Here is a 20,327-nt window from a genome sequence, read left to right on the forward strand (position 1 = left end):
GATATTCAGCTTCAGGTCATTTGAATGCCATTTCAGGCCCCAGAGCTTGCTTGCAGTAAGGTCCTTTGTGTAGCTGCTGCTTCTTTCCTCATGAGAGGGAGCCAGCAGCAAGTGGCTCAAACAAAACTTTACGTTACTCATCATTCAGCCTTTTGAAGGCAGCACAGTGAGGCCAGCTCTGCCAGCTTTAATCGCGGAAGGGATGAGGACCCTCTAATAGAAAGTCCTTTGGTTCTGCAGACAGGCTAAGCTCAATAAGTTACTTACATAAGCTCTCTTCTTCCTGAGTTTCTAACACTTGTATCCTCCCTCTTATTCTTAACAGGGAGAGGACGGGTTGTCTAATTGTCCCAGAATTAAAAGTGCAGCAAACATTCAGTCATTCTTTCAGATCTTCACTATCTCCATGTCTACTTTCCGATGTAGGAAGGACCTGAATGTAAGGAAAAGCTGAAAGAAGAGTAATCTGAAGAGGCTGTGGTGCCCGAGGTACACTGGTTTTGAAAACAAAGGCATGCAAAGTGCTCAACACTGAGGCCTACGCTTTCATTAGCAGAGTGGCAGTGCCAAGGCTTGCACCAGGCTCAATAAAGCACTATATACAAGCTCATCCATCATAGTGGAAAAAGCACTGCAGGAGTGCATGGTCTCTCTCCCTCTTCCTGACCATTTTCCCCAAGGCTCTACCCCTGCTCTTTGCCAGCCATTCTGTGATCCCTTTCTTCTGTCATGGGACTCCTCGTATATCGGAGCCTCCAGCCCCTCTTGCAGCAGCCACATGCTAAATGGAGCAACTACATTTTCAGAGTATTGGCAGTAAAATATGCTTGCTTGATGTTAGAAATACACCTCCTACTTCACAGAAATAAAAGCTGTGGATTGTCACATCTAACGTGCCAGACTATTTTGATTTCAACAGTTCAGAAGTGGAGAATGATTTTGTTTAAAGCAGCCTCAGGCTCAGTCATGCTCAGCTGTTCTTTGGGAGTAGGGGGGATCTAGAAAAGGAAGATGGAGGAATAAAAAAATTGTTAACTTCAGTGGCCAGCAATTTACCTACCAACAGTACTATACGGGTTGCTTAGAGAACTGTTTTGTTAGTGTCTTGTTTAACCTCCACTTCTTTTTTTCCTTTCTGTAATGTTAAGTGCTTCATCCAGAGCTGTATTGAGAACAACCCGCTAGCAGAGGAGGCATTGCAAGGTTCAAAACAGGACTCTACGCACCCTGCTACGCATCAGGAAGCTTCCTTCCTCCTGTAGGGAATGTCACCTCATCTGACTAAACCTGTTCCAATGAAAGAACCAGGTCAAAGCAGTAACCTAGACAACTCCAATGTTACAGCTAACACTACTATTTATATATCTACTACTGAGAGGGGAATAGTTACTCCCTTACTTCTTTTAATTTTCTTTTGCCCATTGGGCTTCTTTTAAGCAGGTGCTGTCATGCAATTGGTGTTTGTCAGCTCCACCCAATGAGCAGAAAACCCAAGGCACTTAACGGGTTTTCTTCTAGCTCCAGTTGCAAGGTTAGAGAATGGGATTGCAGATACGATTTTTTCTTCCTTTTTTTAATGCTGGACCTTTATTCTGTTTGTTTGCTTTAGATGCTTGTGGGACTGCCATGTGATCTGAAAAATGCTCAGCTGAACAAACTGCTCAGAACTTAGCGTAGTGTTTGATATTTTTATGGTTTTAATCAAAATAGTGGTGCTTGGTATACTTTCAAATGCAACTAGGATTTGGCTGTGTTTATCTGGCTAATTTTCAGAACGTTGAGATAACACGCACCATTACAGCAGGTTTACATTCAGCTTTGCAAATTAGGAAGAGCACTGTAATAGGAAATGAGGGGTTAAGTATGGATGAGTTGTAAAGAGCCTCTGAAAACAAGGTTTACAGAATCATTGATTGCACATGAACAGAGATTGCTCTAACTTGTGGTTATGTGGGAAACTCACCATAAATCACCATAAGATTCAGAATCTTGCAAATCCATGCTGGGATCTGAACGGAAGTTTTCAGTGTGCATAGCTGAGTGATACATGATCCTGAGATAGTAGTGACTGGTTATCAATCATTTTAGATGTTATCCGAAAACTAGAAGGAAGAAACACTTCCTAGCGTGGCTGGAACCACTAGGCACTGTAGTGTTCATAGAGGTTCTGGTGACAGGAATTCTGAATTTACTTTTCCTTTATAGTGTCAGAAGGAGTAAAATGAAATTCTGTATCTATGTTTGAAAACAGTCTCAATTTTTAAGTTCAACCCAGCTGTACCCTGAGGCTGAAACATGGCCATGTTTTGGCAGCAGGGAAGACTGCCATATGTCACAGTGATAAAGAAATTACACTGATGCCAATCTCTAAAGTCAGACTTATAAAAATATCTAAGGGAGTATATTGGTAGCAGTATAAGCTTTTATATATATACAGAAGAGTCTTACATGTCTATATTTAAGGATAATTTTTCTGTCTCTTTAAGAGTCACACACTTTGTAAATGCTGCAAGCCCCAATTCACTATTGTTCTTGAGAGAAGTTATATATAATACATAAATCCATTGCATTTCCCCGTTACACAGAATTGCTTGCTGTCTAGCTACCAGCTTCCAATAGCCATAGGACAATTCTATTCTTTGAATAAGTTCTTACTTATTGACTGGCTTTTAGTGAGCACATACTGGAAATCGATAAGAAGATTCTTTTTTTAGCAGTCATTCAGTCAGGCCTCTAAATGAGAGCATGGATGTGGAGACCCTGAACGTGGCTGGCAGCAACATGACATACTCTTTCTTTTTTTAAGGTCAGTATAGGCTGTCAGTTTGTAGCTCTCATGGGTGACTTCCAGTGCTTTTTAAATCGTCAATTAGTTTGTTTTAGTGCCAGCAGTATGTCAAGGATCTTTGAACTCAAAAGACTATTTGTATTCTTGATATGCGTATAATAAAATCTATTGTAGGATCTATTTGTACAATGTGGTAGTTCCAAACCACATCTACTGCAACTTAATGCAGAACAAAATATCCAATACAAAATACTGATCTCAATCATAAATCTTCTGTTTTCTATTGTATACACTGAAGCTGGTGTTTCTCATTGCTGAAGGAGGACTGCTACTATCTGAGCAGTTTTAAATTCACTCTGTTTACTAGTATCCTGAAACGCATCTGTGAGACTGCTAAGAAGTTGCTGAGCATAAACAATGGATTCCACCAGCATCTTCTTCTTTTCACCATTTATGTCCCTGAACTCTTGAAGAAGTTATCCAGAGATGCAATAAATTTGTTTTGAAGCATAGGTTTTACTGTTGACTAGGTCTATAGTTTCCAGGTAAACATTTTCTTGCCCAGCAGCGATGGTGGTCTTCAAACTTCCGTTTTTTGACTGTATACCAGCCAAGTTCTTCTGTGTCTCCTCTGCCAACAGGTCCAGCTGACTTTGCAGTGAGGACACGAATTCATTTGCATTCTTTGTGTATACAAGTCTTTCCATTTCCACTTCTTAAATTCTCACAGCTGAGAAAAAACACTGGCTGTTTCTTCCTGTAATTTTTTTCAGAGACAGAGATCTCCTAAGAAGATATTAATTTCTTTTTATGGCCCTCCATCTCATCAGCCACAGCAGAACATTTCCTCATGTTATTCTGAAACTGGCAGTTTAGTTCCAGGACAATTTCCACTATTGATGTCAGGATATTTAATGCTTTTCCTAATCCACATATATGCTCCTCAGTCAACCTCAGTCAACCTTTACTAGCAAACGGCACAGTCTTATTTTGTAATATTTTTTCAAACATATAAGAAAGTTCAGGGGACAGCATTTTTTTAACAGAGGCAAAAAACACTGATACAACTAATGCAAATACATTAGCTGCTGAACAACTGGTAGATAGGAGGCCACCTATAAAATATGCATAAGGTGTCAACATCTGTTGCTGCTTCAGACTGTTCTCACTAACTGAATCTGGTATTTTGTTGAAGAGAACATTAATTTCTCCTGCAAATGTATTTGGACGATAGCATTGTGTTGATCAACAGCCTTATGATCCAGTTTTGCATAGATACATCTTTTGTATGAACAGTACTAACCAAATGGCTAGCTGTGCCATGAAGTTTTTCTTTGGTGCTTTCCAAAACTGAAACCACATATTCTTTCTCAGACAGAGGAACCTTGGTTTCTTGCAGATCTGTCTGTGCTTCTTTCAGTTCTTTCTCCTTGATTTGCAGATCTGTTTTGATTGTTAAGGTTCGCTTTTATCAATTGTGAATGGTTTAGTGATTGTTTTCACCACTTCTTCCATGGCGCTTATTATGTCAATATACTCCGCAACTTGTTCTTCCTGAACTGTCAGCTTTCTTTTAAGGGCTTCATGAATTTTCAGTGAAAATATAGACTCCATTTTACTCTCGTGCAGCAGCAAGGTCCCCTTTTAGATGCTCAATCTCTTCAGTATCTTCCTTAATAATAGCTCCTTTTGGCAGCTGCTGGTTAACTTCAGGCTTCATTATGTTCTTTGCTCTGTGAGCATACTTCCGTGTACTCAGTGTTTCCTCATGATTTATAGTTTGTGAGAAACTGCGATAATTATTGATGTTCTTTGTTGTTCTCCAACAGAGTCTTGAAGGATTCTTGTAAGTTAAGATTCTCTGTGTCTCCTTCCACAAAAGCAGTAATAACTCTTTCTCCAGTCAGAATGGAATACTTGGTATTTCCAGCTTCACAAGCTCTTTTATCAGCTGCCGCAAACCAAAGTGTTTTCACTTCCTGCAAGATCAACCATGTTTATCTTCACAGTTCTAAGAAGCTCCTGTCCATCTGCTCTGGTTTCTTTCATATGGATGACAACCAAAAACACAGACAAGGATCAACTGGAATATGTATTTGTATAAGTAGCTGCAGTAGTTCTTTTTGTTGCATCTCCTTCCAAGATTTGGTAGGCTTCATTTTTGTTGTGTACGGGTATTTCTTCCAAGCCTTTCACATTTACGCCTGTCTTGTTTATGGGATGATCAAACATCTGCAACCTTTCTCCAGCACTGGGAACAGGATTCAGAAGATCAAAAAGCTCTATAGATTTCCAGAAGAGAGGCTTTTACAAAAAAAATCAATGTCAATCTCTCTGAGTTTTTCTAGTATTTGATACAAAGTATTATACCTGGTAGCAAATCCTCTTCCAAAGTATGTTCTTCATTGGGGCTCACCTTAAATTGTGAAGGTCTTTCCAATACCAGTTTGGCCATAAATGATCACTGTACAGTTGTACCCATAATAACTTGATCCAAAATGTGACACACAACACTCCTGTACGTATCAGTTGTTTGTGACACCTCCAGTGCAGACGCTAACTTCTTTTCTTGCTTGATCACAGTGTACAAAAGCGTAGGCACTTGCTTTACATCCTGAGGCATTAAAAGGCCTGCACCACACCACCACCTAGATGTTCTTGCCCTTCACGTTCTTCGAGTAGCCACTTCCCTGGAAGCTCAAGGAAGCCATGCTGGGCCTCAGAGCCAATCTGCCAGGGAAAAGGCAATGCACTGACTGTCCCTCAATGCTTTTGCAGCCCCTCGAGCTTCAGCCAACTGCCTGCTGCTCACATTCTGCTTACCTCAGCCACTGGCACTGCGCCTCCACACTCCAGTTCCTGCCAAGTTTCTAGTTACAGTGGCCCAGAAGTGTCTGAGTATAGAGAGACTCTGCTCATCACTTTCCTTATCATGTCCACACTGTGCAGTGCAGCAAGGTGTGGACACGTTTAAGCTAACACTGATGAAAATAGCCCTGGAATAAAAGGTAACGTAGCCACAACAGTTTTGTGTTGCACATGAGTTAACTGTCCCTGATATGAAGCAGTGGCCCTGTCCTTATGCCTCTGTTTTGAAACAGAAATGGGCCTCTGCCGAGTACTGCCCTGCATCAGCACCAACCTGCTTGAAACTTGACTCAGAGAAGCTTTGCATTACTACACAAAAGGCACCATATACCACATCTGGTGCCGTGCACTCTCTGAACTGACTTTCTAGTTTTCACTGTCTGCTCTGCAGATGAGGAACAGTGGTATTTCTAGATGCCTTTCGTAGACACCTTGAAGCAGAACAACTCATCTGTTAGTAAGCTTAGCTAAAGGCCCACACCCTCTGAAAAATATTTTAGGGAGTTTTCATCTGAAAAAGGCTTGAACTCCTCTGATGTGACACATATGTAAAATTTAATACAAAAGTATATTGGAGATGGAGGCAGAGATTTTTGAGATCTACTGTTTTTAACAGATAAGAAAACAGGAATTGACTCCTAAAAAAATCAGTAGCAAGATACGGACTGTGGTCAAAACTAGTGTTGCTCCAAGCAATTCTCAAAGTAGTATTTCCTCCTATATATTAAAGGCACTATCCAGTCTTGTTAAATTATATGAGTGGCTCACTAATCATTAGATTTATTTTTTAATTCTCCTGAATGTTCTTCACAATCATGGGATCAGTTAGAGGGTGGGAGAAGAAAAGCTTCCATCACATTACAGTTTCAGGAGGCGAGGCTGAAAGAAGTGTTGAGTGTTACTGAGCCTCACTGCAAAGCCTGGTACTGTGCCCCTGCAAAAACGGCATCTGGAAAAATACATGACTGCAGCATGCCTGTGTGCAGCAGTTTCATCTCAGAGAGGTGTCCCTCGTCACTCTTGCAATAAGGTTTTTAAAAATCCACGTCAAAATCCTTAATAGGATAGTAAAACACTGATGCTTTAATATCCAAGACGTAGCGCTCAGGCCCTGACCCTGCAATGGGCCGGCTCTTCTGGAGACCTCTCCCTTTCCAGACGTATTTCTTGTCCAAAAATCTTCCTTCTCAACTCCCTCCTCCGCTGACAACCCTCCTGACCCCGCTGTCCCGGTGGTGATCCCGCCTCTCAGGTGCTCTGCCCACAAACTTATCGCTACTTCAAGGGCTTGCCGAGGCCTTCTCCCTCCAGCCCTCCCGCAGGGCCGCGGCCCTGGCGGGCGGGAAGCCTGTGGCTCTGCCGGCGACCGCCGCCTCCCGCGGGCACGGTGGACGCTGGGGCCCCTGCAACGCCTCGGGAGCGACCGAGAACCGGCGACAAGATCCCGCGGCCCAACCCGGCCCAGGCCCGGCCCCTCCTCCGGCAGGTGCGGCCCTGCCGCTCCGGGCCGCCGCTACGCACTGGGCGGGGCGGGGAAGCTCCTCCTGCTCAGGCACCGGAGCCGCACAGCCGGTCCGGCGAGTCTGCGGTGCGGGAGCTACTTTCCCGCGCCTCGTTCTCCGCTCTCGTCGGAGCGGGGAGGAAGGGTGGCACCACCGCCGTGCGCCGTCCCGGCACCTGCCGCGAGGTGAGCGAGCGGCCGGGCCTGAGGCGGTGCTTCGCTGCCGCCGTTACCTAACCGACACCGAGGCGGCGGGGCGAGGCGGGGGCGGCCGGCGGCGGCTGGCCACCGCCGGCCGCCCCCGCCTCGCCCCGCCGCCTCGGTATCTGAGTACCGCTGCCTGAGGGGGGGGTCTGAGGGGGTGCGAGTGTCCTTGTTGCCAGGGAAACGGTTCAAACGGCAGCTCCGACCGTTGGGGCGTCCCTGGGTAACGGCCGGCGCCCGCCTCAGCGGTCCCGCCGGCCCTCGGTTCAGTGTAACGCCCGCGTAGGAGGCGGCGGGGCGGGGGGAAGGATGGAGCCGGGGGGTGGCTCCGGGGCGCGGCGGGTCCCGCTCCCTCCGGGGGGTTGTGCGGGAACGCGCTCCAGGTGCTCGGTTTGTGGCGGTTTCTTAAAACATGGCTCTGCTGCTTCGAAACGGGCGTTGAGATGCGTCTCCTTACTTAGTGGGAGCGGTTGCCTTCGTGTATCCAGACTTGAAACTACTTGTTGGAGTGACAAAAACAAGCTTTTGCTCCTCTCCAGTGTTTAAATATGCGAGAGCTCCCAGCTAGAAAGGAGCTAGGCACTTTGATTGCTGGAAGATTAAATCTGCAGCCCTAAGAATTTAAAAGGTACTGCTCCGGTGGTGAAATGCCTGGCTCAGAGTGGGAAAGATTTGGTTTTCAGCACTAAATTTCCTATTTGGTCAATCTGGAGCAATTCTACTGAAAAATCACGGGTTCCTGCAGGTTGCAGGTGACTCGTTGCTGTGAGTCTCCCAGGGCATCGATGGAGGGTGAATTCAGCCTGCGGAGCGGAGCCGGCTTGTCTGTATGGTCTCTGGCAGGGTCCAACTGACAGTTGATATACATAGCTGTCACGCACAAACACTGGGAAGCAGTATACTTGGCACCATATACTATAATAAAACGTGAAAGAAATAGAGCTACAGTTTAAAACTTAACGCGGTGAGATAAACTGCAGACGTTGATCTTAGCAAATAGTGGGAAAACATTTTTTAAGCTTGTTATAAATTTGTCTGGTTTTGTAGGGGTGGGAGGGTATCTTACAAATGTTTCAGAGGCAAGTTGGGGTTAGTCTTACTTGCGCAAATGTTAATGGCAGCATTTGTTCAGTCATGAAAAGATCAGGAGTAGACCCAGAAGCCACAATCCTGTTAACTGTAGGGCATAGGATAAAGAATTACTGTAGCCTTGCCAATTCCTGTTGATTCTGGGATCTGCCTGCGTGAAGCAGTTGGCAGGGGTAAGGCCTCTGAGGGGTGCTCAACAATTGTTTAGAGTTTTTATCTGAAAACCAAGTTTACTATTTAACCAGAGTCTACAGAAATCCAGTCATGCATGGAACAAATAATATAGTTACCACAGATACTTAAAAATCTACCGATATATAGCTACTCAATCAGATCTCTTTGTTCTGTTCAAGTTTACAAATGATTAGAGAGAAATTTTTACTTAACTTTGAAAGTATTCCAGAAAAACTCTTTCATCTTTTGTCTGCTTTTCAGATTGTGAATAATTTGACAGTATCTGTAAAGCACTTTGCAGTTATTATGTATGAAGTACTAAGCTAGGTTTGGGTACCCTGAGAAACTATTAGGGAATAATAAGCTCTTGCTTTAGTAGGACGCTAAAAATAATGCAGTCGTACCAATTAACGCCTCTTAAAAGCATAAGATCTTTTTTTAGGAGCTTACAGTGTTTATAAAAAATATAATTGTGATTTATTGTGCATATGAGCAACAAAAGTCCCCGTTTCTTCCTGTATAAGCCCGCATGGAAAAAATTTGCATTTGGGCAGCTACTGAGTTGGCAAATGTAGGGAAAATAGTACTTCCAATATTTAAAGGGGGGAAGAAGTCACATCAGGGTTTCTTCAAAAATGATCCAGTTAGATTTGCAGGTATATCTTGCCTTCAATTCCAAGTGAGAGCGAGTGCTTTTAGGGAAGGGAATTTTAATATGGAAATTGAGGTGTTGTTTATTTAACACTTTATAGGTCAGCATGTTATATGAACCACACAGAATATGAGATTAAGCATTGTCTTTACTGTTAGAAAACCATGTGATATTCTAAAAGTAAAGATGACTATGCAGAAATTAAATTGCTGGAGATTTTTTTTTAAAGCAAGTGGAAGTGACTGAACTTCAAATTGGCCCTGAACAGAAGGTGTAAAACCTTGCCTCGGACAACAAACTCCGGATTCCCTGGGATCTTCTAGTTGAGCTGTAATCTTATTTAAGTCTATCTTCTTGGTAAGAAGGACATGAACAGCTGTGTTTGAGATGGCAACTTCTGTTAAAAAGTCTGTGTATTGCTAAATATATAAGTGAATTTGGCTCAGAATTTGAATTTAAACACACAAAGAAATTCGAGTAACATGGTTTTGTTTTGGTTTTTTCCTCTCTGATCATTCCCTTTGTATTAAGGGGAGCAATAAATTTGCAGTTTACCGTAAGGAGAAGTACGGTTGAAACATTGGTAGCAGATGGAAATTTAGGCTTGCATGGGCCTGTTCTTCAGTGGGTACTTGCAAAGTAAAGTGAGCGGGATTTGACCAGAGAAAATGCAGTGTTCATTTAAAAAAATTGTGTTTTTTATCTCCATTTTTGATTCAGAATGTGTTGCTTCTGCCTGAAAAATAAGAAATTGATATAATGTAGCTTCTGACACTGATGATCAGCTTCTACAACGCAGCAAAAAGGAATGTATTCAATATGAAATTCATGGCACTGCTGTGGTGCTCTTGATAGACTCTGCTGGAATATGATTGACTTAATGGCCAAGAATGACAGTAATTTAATGCCACCCTAGTATGGGGAAGTGATGATTATAAATTGGACTAGAAATGGGAATTAGATTAAGTGAAAAAAGAAATTAATTTAAACACTCGGGCGAGAACAGTTGACAATGTTATCAGGAGAAACTAGCCAAACATAAATGTCATCCACTATAATTATGCTCACCTACAGTAACCGCATAGTTGTCTCATTTTAATTCTTTTTAGCATAAAGAAATTATCCTTCCTATTTCTCATCCACCTAGGACTTTCATATGGCACTTGCCAGTGTGTTCTGTGCTCTGAGGACTTCAATTACTCCAGAACTGATTGTGGGGAGAAGGGGAATCTTGTGTTTGAATTTTTGTGTCTCGCTTCTTTGGAGATAGTTAGAGGAACAGTGCCAAAAGGCTGAAAATTACAGAGGTTTTCCTAACAAATTATTCAATGTTTAGAAACCTGATTTTTATTTATTTATTTATTTATTCCCCACAGAAATAACTGGTTGTGGTGGTATATCCCCCTGATTTCTTGAATTATCTGACAATTATATGTGGTAGGGAAAGACATAGGATCCTTGACACAGTGATTGCTAAATTTTCACTTCTTTGTGTTCTGACTTAGAGGATCTTTTGACCGCTTTTGAGGTAAAATGAGGTCTGATGTTGCTTCTGTCCTTCTATATGCTTACCCATTTGCAAGAGTATGTGCTTGTAGATGGGATGCTTTTATTTTACAGGCTTTTACTAACTTGATTTCAGAGGGATTTTTGAAATTTTACTATCAAATGAGTAAAGAGCAGATACTTTTCACAGAGTTTTTTAAACAATTTTTTAATTTATTTTTTTGAACATTGGCTCATGGGTGGGATTTACCTCTGATTGAATTTTGGGCTTTAAACAGTTAGGATCTTCAATTTGAGAAGAAACAGGCTTAGGAGAGAATTTTTTTGAGGGGCATTCCTGCTGAGTCTATGAAGAAATTCCAGGGACCAGAAGCAACTCTGGGAGGTAATTTAAAGAGAAGCAAATGAAGCAATGATGTTAGAGTTTGGCAGTTTAAACTGGGAAACCAGGAAAGCTTTGAAACTCCTGGTTCTGGGTGTTCCCATGTGGACCAGCCACACTGAATCTGAATCTGCCTGACCTTTTTAGAAAGGGAACTATCTAACGTAGGCCAGAGAGGAGCTGCAGCATATGCTGGGCAGGTGCTAATCTGTGTCTTAGGCCACAGTCTTTGCAATTGCCAGCATGCATGGAGGAACTTTGCGCTATTGACTGCTGAGTAACCTGGCCAAGAGTGGGATTGGAAAAATGTTTTGTCAAGACTTCATCAGATTTGTATTTTAGTTGCACTTTTAACTATGGAAAAACTTGGACATAGCTAAGATTTGACACTGAAGTTCCTTACCAGACTTTCTGTGGGCCAGCAATGTTTGGCTTCCTTTCTTGGGAAGAAGTTTTGCACACATGAGGTAGCTGAATTAGAATACCTTTTGTGCTCCATGCTGTCAGTGGACAGCTAAGTCACTCAAAGGGCAGATACCCTGTGGGAACTGGGGTAGTACTGATGGGTCTTTATACACCTACATACATTGCTAACTCTTCAAAATATATCTCTCCGTTGGCTTGAGAAACGAAAGGTGTCATTTCAAAAAATGACATTCCGGTAGTGAATGCCAGGCAAATTCCATTCACACTCATGCCAGTTTGAAGCTATTGACTTAGATGTCAACAGTCAGAGATTTCTCTGTGATGAGAAAGCAACAAAATATGTAAACAGTTATGAGTAAAATAAATCGGAGGCTTCAGAACATCAATAATACTTGAGAATGTATGATTTTTCTCTAAGTTAAGTGACTATTCTGAACAATTATGCAAATTGAGAATGTGTTCTGCCAAAATTTCTGTAGCAATATGCTGCAGCAATTTAGAAGAAATTTAATTGTAGAGAATGAGCTTTATAGGGGAATAAATATTGTAAATACTTTGATTCTTCAGTACTTAAAGGTTATGGTTGTTCTGAAGAGAGTCTTTTTCTGCAACCATCTGTCTTTTTATTTTTTATTTTGAAGTGGACATGAGCAAGCTTATGGCCTTATTATGTCTGAAACATTTTCCATCAGGCTTCACTTCAGGTTAAAGTAAGTAAAAGGGCTACTGCCCTTTATCTGCTGAACTGGGACTCTACCTGGCTTATCAAGACAGAACAGATAAAAACCTGTGGTTGAAGAAATGTTATCAGGATATGTGTATTCTTTCCAGCTTTGCTTTTGAAATTCTCTAAAATTGGTATTAACATTTTTTCCAACAGCTTTATTTATAAAAAGAGAGTGGCTTTGAATAATACTTTTTCCTGATCTAGTACAGATTTTAAAATTATGTCTTTAAAGCAAGAATAGACCATCAAAAGGTTCTTCCTTTGGATACATCTTTTGTCTGTGTTATACTTAGTTTTGAAAGCCCCCTTTCAGTCAGTGACCTTTATTTTAGTTGCATAAAACAAAAAAAGAACTGAGGTGATGTTTTCAGAACAGAACTGGGACTCTGACTTCAGCGAACTGTGGAGATCAAAATAGAAATCTCAACAGCTAAAGACTGAACTGAAGTGTGGAACTCCTTTACTGGGGATAACAGTACCTGTTTTGTGGGTTTGGTATATTCTTTAGCTGAACTTCCTTTTTTTTTTCCTTTTTTTTTTTCCCTCCTTCAGTAGAAAACCCAGGCAAACAAACAGGAAGGGAACAGAACTCCTTTCTGGCAGGGTCTTAGTGCATCAGGACTGCAGAGTGCACTGGAGGGTGTGCCATATCCCTGCTGCACTGAGCTTCTCATCCTCAGTGAGGTTACGTTAAAATACACTCTGCATCTCTTGCGGTCTGTGGTGGCTTTTGCATACAAATGGAACTGCTGTATTTGCTTGTTGGAAAAGTGCATAGGAAATTGAATCATGCAATACAACTATGAAATCTCGTGGGTTTATTTTTCACGTATGTGCTCCTTCCTCCAAACAGAATTACGGAAGTGCAAAAACATAGGAGTTACTGAAATGTAAATAAGAGGACTGGATGTGCTTTGCTTGCTTACTTAGGGAGGATAACTATGAATGGGGCTGGAACAGAAGGAGGAATTCAGCTTTACAGAGAGCGAGTCAAACTCCAAAATGTTTATTAGCCAGGGCTGGCCGCCTAATATATGAAGTTCTCTTGTACCAATGTGACTGGACCCTCAAGTATATACTCAGGTTGAAGCATGCCATTTGATTTTTTTTTTTTTTTTTTTTTTTTATTTTATTAGGGTTGTTCGGTTTCTTTTAAGACCTCTTAATCAGGTCCGTCGCGTTAGATGCTTTATAGAGTCAGATTCCATGCTTTAGATCTTTGGATACAAATGACAGAAGAGACTTAATGAAGATGAGAACAAGTCATGCACAAAACTAGTGTTGTTATACTTCTTGCAGCTGTTCACGTTTCCACAGGATTCCAAATCTGGCATAGTGCAACTCTAAACGACCTTAAAGGGAGGAAAGCTGCTAGACAGGCCACTTGGATTTACTGTCCTTACTAATTGGAAGTATCAATGCACTATGTTCTTGCATTGATTTTTAGTGGTGTTGCTGGATAAGTGAAGAGAATTAAGGCTCTTCTAGCTAAGCCTTGTCAGTTGTATTTTGTGGCAGTTTAAGACATAAATACCTCCAGCTTTCCACCTCTGTTTGCTCATGTAGCAGAGCTGGTGGTGTAGAGCATGTGCCTGCATTTTGGCTGGTTGTAGGTGCTGTCATGGAATGTCAGTATGGGTTTGTACTGAAATGCCAATGGGATGGTGGCAATGCAAGTGTTGCCTGTACTCTGGGGCAATAATTTGTGGCAGAGCACGGGGCATACAGGGGAAAGGGAGTGGAAGCGTCTTCAATGGCATAGGTTGTTTCAGTGAATTACACATTATGTTTCTATGTTTTGTCCTGTCACTGGTCTGTGTACTGTCAATATTGAACATTGTTGTTGGAAACCCAAGGAATGAATTTTCATAGGCTGCATCTTTAGTTTCTGACTTATTTATTCTTTGGCCCAGGTAGTGAGAGATACTACTATGTGATTACTGGCTAGCCCATAGCAAACCACACCAAGCCCTGAACACTTAAAAGGAGGAGAAAAAACAAAGTGGTAGTAGAGCTATGGTGATCTAAAGATAGACACTGTTTCTTTTCTAATTCTATTTCTGGTCCTAATTAAAGATCAAAGATTAAAAATTATTTAAAATCTTCTTTAGGCGTTTTTCCTTGAAATAGAGGCTTTTCTCCAAATAAGGAAAATTGTGTCTCAGACTAAGGAGGGTAGGGAAAGGTTGAAGAAGATCTTGAGCTGTAAATTCAGAACCTTCTATTTGAAGGAAAAAAAAAAAGCCTCTCTATCTGTTCTCAGTTAAGATTATTTTCCATCTGTTTATCTGTATGATACACACATTTGAAAACTATAAGAAGAAACAGACTATCAGAACGTTCAGTCTAATGGATTTATGATCCCTTATGCAACTTGTCTGGATAGGTGGATGACAACTGAGTGGAAGTTGTGGATCAGTCTCTCCTTGCCTTTCTATCATGGTTTGATACAAGATGTTCTGCAGCAATACCGGCTTGAGGTACTCATGATCCCTCTTCCCTCCTGCTGCTGCTTATTGCTTTTGTGTTTTGCTGGCATCACTGTTTGTGGGGGTGAACTGTGGACTGGACCACCAGCATGCCTCTTAAAGCTTTAAGGAAAAAAGAAACAAAATCTTCTAAAAATTAAAAAGCAACCCCACAGAAGTCTCTATACACTCTTAAGCCAGGTCAGGCAAGACAAGCTGGCAAGAAGTCAGCATTGCTGCTGAACTTGTACCCATTCTATCTTGAAAGAAGAACAACCAGTTGCTTTGCCCTGTAATGAATATATGCAGACTAGAGAAAGACATGTTGACTGTAAGTGCTTGGTTTTCTTTCATATACTAGTGGGTAAAAGGTGTTAAATTAGTGTTTTTATTTACCAGATTCTTGCACTGAATTGGAGTAAGCAAATGTTTTTACTGCAGCTTGCCATAAATAAACAGAAGGGTGTTTGGAAATCCTGCCCAGCTTTTGTGTAGGAGAGAGCAATCATAACAAACTGGTTCTGTGAGAAACTGAAAACAAATAAAAGATGAGCTGTTATTCATGGTTTACAAAAGCAGAAGAGATTGTGAACAAAAGAAGCAAGTTATTTTCAAATACTGAAAACCATTGTTTGCAAACCTGGGACAAGTTTCAGTAATATTTCATGTTCTCTTGTTTTCAGTCTTTAAAGGTCTCAGGAAACCAAAGGCAATGATTTTAACCAACTCCATCCTCAGAGAAGGGTGAAAATCTTCTCCAGCTACTGCATTCAATACTGCTAGAAGTCTTTTGAATCTCCCCAAGGTATTTCCAAGAACAGTTCCTACCTGTTTCTGTGTGTTACAATCTTGCAGTCACTTCCAATGTTGCAGTTAGCTAAAGCAAAAAATACTTTCCCCTAACAAAACTTTTCATACAAGGAAAGCTCTTCTTTTATTACTTAAATTAATGAGATTATTACCTACTAACTATTGAAGTTATTTTCCTTAGTATTTTGTGTTCTTGGCATTTTTCAGTCTAACATTACTGTACAAAGTGGTAGGTAGGCAATACTCAGATGAGCAGAGTATTTCCAGTTGTGCAGCTGAAGAATGGATGTATGTATTTGTGAGGGTTTTTTTCTTTAAGTAGGAGTTGTTAAATGACACCAAATCCCAAAATCAATGTTCTATTTTTACTTTATACTGATACTTAGTTTTTGTGACTGATTAATGTCCAGGTATCTTAGTAGCTGATCACTCACGTTGACTTTTTTGCAACTTTTTTGTGGTTTTCATGCAACCACACCTGTGCCTCAAGGAAAGTCTCTAGCCTTAAAAGATAAGGGTAGACTCAGACTAGAAATGGAGCCGATGAAGTGGTAATAAAAATCATGCCTAAAGCTGCACCTTTTTCTTAGTTATTCCCTATGTGGAGCAGAAACCTGTCTTAAGCAGTCTTGGGGTCTTCACAGAGAATCTCTTGGTTGTAGGGTTCCACTGGAACCAAGTAGGCTGGAAAATTGTAACCATAGATCAAATGTTTTTGTGACTGTGATGGTAGGAAAAAGAAATAGTGTTTTACAGAAGGGATGAAACATTCCATATAAACATATCATTGGGACATACAAGTTGACTGTGCTGTGTAGAGGTACCCACTCAGCTCTGAACAAAGTAGCAAAGCCTATAGGAGCTGTATTGTTAGTACAGTGTTTTGTGTGGGTAACACATTGAGAAACTACTTCGATGTCTCTGCAAGCCTCTGCATTGAGCTGTGTTGAATGCAGGTGAGGTGGTGATCCGATCCTTTAGGAATTGCAGACTGGTAAATTCCAAGCCAGATTCAGAAATTTTATTCTCTCTCTGTGAGAAATGGACTTCAAATACCACAGTTACATAATGGTAAATTGGGGAAATACTCGAGTCCCAGCAGTATTGCTGCATTGGATTTCGAGTCATGTCTGAGAAGGTTTGTATTGCCAGTAACGCTTACTGAAGGAATTTCATAAATACTTAAGATCAAATAGCTGTTAGTTCTAGTTAGTCTGTAGTTTGTGCTCTTTCTCTCCTAGAAGTGGGTGGGAAGAACCTTTGTTTGGTTATCTCAGAATCAGTATAAATACAGAGGTAAAAGCTTGCATTTGTTTTTCAAAAATACCCGAGAGTTGCATGAGAGCATGCTGCAAAGCTAGTCATAGTGGTGATGCAACAGCTTCTGTCTGCTCACTGACTGGCAACGCTGTAAGATCTAAGAGTTAAAGCACTGCAAGGTAGAGATCTTTCAAACCTATTTTTGCATTATTTATTTATTTATTTATTTATTTGTTAGAGAACAAGTGTCTCCTGATTAGGTAGGGGTGACTGTAGTGTTGCCAGGTGAATGAATGGACCTGGCCAAAGCTAGAAGTCAACCCTTTGTTTCATTATAGTGACTCAGGTCATCTGGATGCAGTCCTGTGCTTCTTGGCTGCATTCAGTATGTTACTGTCCAAAGATGGAAAAGAAGCAGTGAGTCTGTGCTTAGAGTGCTGGATCATGTACAATACAACTGCTCAATTCATTGGCAAGGTGAGGAGCAGTCTGTCCCCTGCAAATCCTCTGATTCAAATCCAGGTTTTTGTGTGTGCCATTTGGTAAAGAGAGAAATCAAATGCCATTTAATTATCCTCTTAGTCCTTGGATCTATCTGCAGTATCCTTAGGCTTAGTCATTGGAGGGGATGGGTGGGCGCTTCAGGCCATCTTTATGCCAGTCAGCACCTTTTGGGCCAGTGTGTCTCTGTTCCCAGCTCAAGACATTGATGAATAGCTTCCATTTGTTATATCATTCAGTAGGTTTTAATTTTAATTTAGCATTGTCAGCCTCAAGCATTCAAACACTGAAAGTCAGTTCCCAGGCATCAGTAATTAAATAAATTCACTTTCCATTAGAAGTCATAAGTCTGGTGTTAGATTATGTTTTCAAGCTTCTCTCAGTAATCTTCAGACCTATGAACTTTATTCTTTGTTTGAAATGAAAGCTTCAGGTGCAGTTTGATTCCAGGAGATACATTTGGTGACAAGGAAGGAAACCACCATGACTGCTTTATTTTGTTTTTTCCTTACCTTAAAATGTGTTTATTTTCTGATCACTGCTTACCTTTGATTGCAACAAAACTTTTCTCTAGTGGTGGAGACTGAGTTAGCATTTTCCTTCCAAAATCAGTCTGTGTCAAGTTTTGATTTAGAAGGTCAGTTGCTTTTAGTGGTGATGCTGTCCCATTGATTCTTCTAGAGATGTACTAGCACTGATATATTTAAATTTTATTATTTGCTGTGGACCAAATGTAGAGGCAACATAGGTAGCTTCCATGTGGGTTAGAGGCTGGGAATCTAAACTAATGAAAAAGTACTTGGAGTAAAAGAAAATCTTAGTGTGTTGTGATACAGTGTAGAAGTCAGAATAATATAGTAAAATACAGTAATTCAGACTCCTCCCAAGCAAGTTAACTTTATTAAAGCTTATGAAGTGTCTAGCATAAAATAGTATTGTTTTGTTGGGCGTATGCAGTTTAATTTGGTCATCATTCCTTTATGAAGTGGATTGTCCCTTTTATGTCAGCAAACATTGCTTTTGCTTGTTTAAAAGTTCATAGCAGCTGGAATCAAATGCTTTACACTCAAACAAGAATGATTATTAAGAAGGTAATCTCTGATCATGCTGATACCAGTAATATTTAATGTGTTTTAAATAATTAAAAATGCTAATGTGAGATCTTGTAGATAAAGTGCACAGTTAAGGCAATTAACAGCATAAGATCTAGTCAAATGAATTGTTTGATGTAAATTGTTATCCACTACTGAAAAAAAAACCAGCCAACATCTAAATGAAAAAACAACTGTGTAATGCAAGTCTGCTAACTCTGTGCTCTGAACTGCTAAAAAGATTGTGGGTCTTTCAAATTTAGTCAGAGCTTTGACTTCTCCAAGGACTTCAATAACATTTTTAGGGATGAAGGAACTGTTTTGTCCCTAAATGTGTCCATGGAGAAAAGATTTGGGGAAAGAAATCTCTTCAGGGCTCTCTTATAGAGTTTTGGTGTTACCATATCTAGGAAAATCTTCACTGTTTTCTGGGATATGATAATAACAGTAATAGGCCACTGTTGTCCTGTTTGTAATTCATGATTTCCTGTGTTTTTGAATTCCTCCTCTGCCTGGCAGCGTGGTTTTGCTAGAGGTGTCCACCGTGGCCTCTAGGAATCCAGTCCTGAAGAATACTCACAGGAGGATGCAACTGCTGGCTAAGTTGGCTTTACGTTCAACAGCATTGATTTGGTGCTGAGTGAAGTGCATCTTCTCCAGGGGCTGCACCTATCCCCACTTTGCCCAGCTGTGGCTTGCTTATTGCCTGACTGCCTTTTCCAATTCTTCCCATCCAAACCCAAAGGCCTGTTCCATGCTGAAATCCTAGGTATCCGGGAGAAGTTCAATAAGTTACCTCCCACTGTGTAAGGAGCTCTATTCCTTTTATTGCAAAAAGATCATTAAAATATGACTGGTTGATTATTTAAAGATTTAATTTCTTCTTCCTTCGCTAGTGGGAATGCTTTACGCTTATGTACCCTTGGAGAACTGCTTGCCAATAGCTGGGCATTTCATAATTTGCCTAGCTGCATCTGTAGGAGTGATCTAGCATTAACTTTTCACTAATTTTTTTCAAATATGCAGCAGCATTTTTGCTAGCAAGCTGTGAAACATTGCAATAAAAAGATTCACAGAAATGTAGGCTGTTAAACTGTGAATTTAGTCTAATTCTTATTGAAGACCTTGACCAAATTATTGATGAATTTGAAAATAGCAAGGTTTGACCTGAAATAAATAGTAAGATACGATATATTTTGTGGAAGTTAGTGGATACTCAGATCTTTTAAATTCAGAATACTCAGTATTTGCTGTGGTTTTCCCAGACATCATACTTAGCAGAATTCTCTTTTGAGAAGGCTTCTTAGTGTGGCTTAATTCTGAAATATTCTAATTTGTTCCCTTTACTTTTGACTCTTGGGAGCATTTTATTTAAAAGCAAAATTTTTGTGATTGTTGGGCACTTATGCAAGGTGCTTTTATTGGTTTGGAGTTCTTTTGAGTGATGAACATCTATCAGAAAACTTCTTGAAAATACCCTCACCAAAACTTAAATAAATTCTTTTGCTTTTTGTCAGGAGTCAACTTACTTGCTGAAACATGGATGTCCTATGAGATACTGGTCCAGAAGAGACTGGATGTCCTGTGTGTCCTATGTCATATCTCTCATCTCCCTAGGGAGATGTCTTAGTTACTGTAGGGGGTCTGAAATGACAGTAAATTTATGTATATTATCAACTGAATTTAAGTCTTAATTGAGCTTAATTGGAAAAAAATAAAAATCAGTGCATGCATGTATTGCTTACAGAGTATTATTTTTGTTTATCAAGTGAAATAATCATCAAACTTCATATAAATGGCAGTTGCACCAGAATTGCTACTGAGTTTCCTATCCTTAAAAAAAAAGTACTTGCTTATGACAAAATAAGTTTTTTAGTGTT

At 40.6% G+C, this 20,327-nt stretch overlaps 1 pseudogene; it reads right to left on the reverse strand.

Moving 5' to 3' along the window:
- Positions 1–3,745: 3,745 nt before the first annotated feature.
- LOC142079946 (kinesin-like protein KIF11 pseudogene) lies at positions 3,746–5,499 on the reverse strand (annotated as a pseudogene).
- Between the last annotated feature and the right edge of the window lie 14,828 nt (positions 5,500–20,327).

Source organism: Calonectris borealis, chromosome 3 (genome assembly GCF_964195595.1).
Source record: "Calonectris borealis chromosome 3, bCalBor7.hap1.2, whole genome shotgun sequence".
NCBI classification, from domain to species: Eukaryota; Metazoa; Chordata; class Aves; order Procellariiformes; family Procellariidae; genus Calonectris; species Calonectris borealis.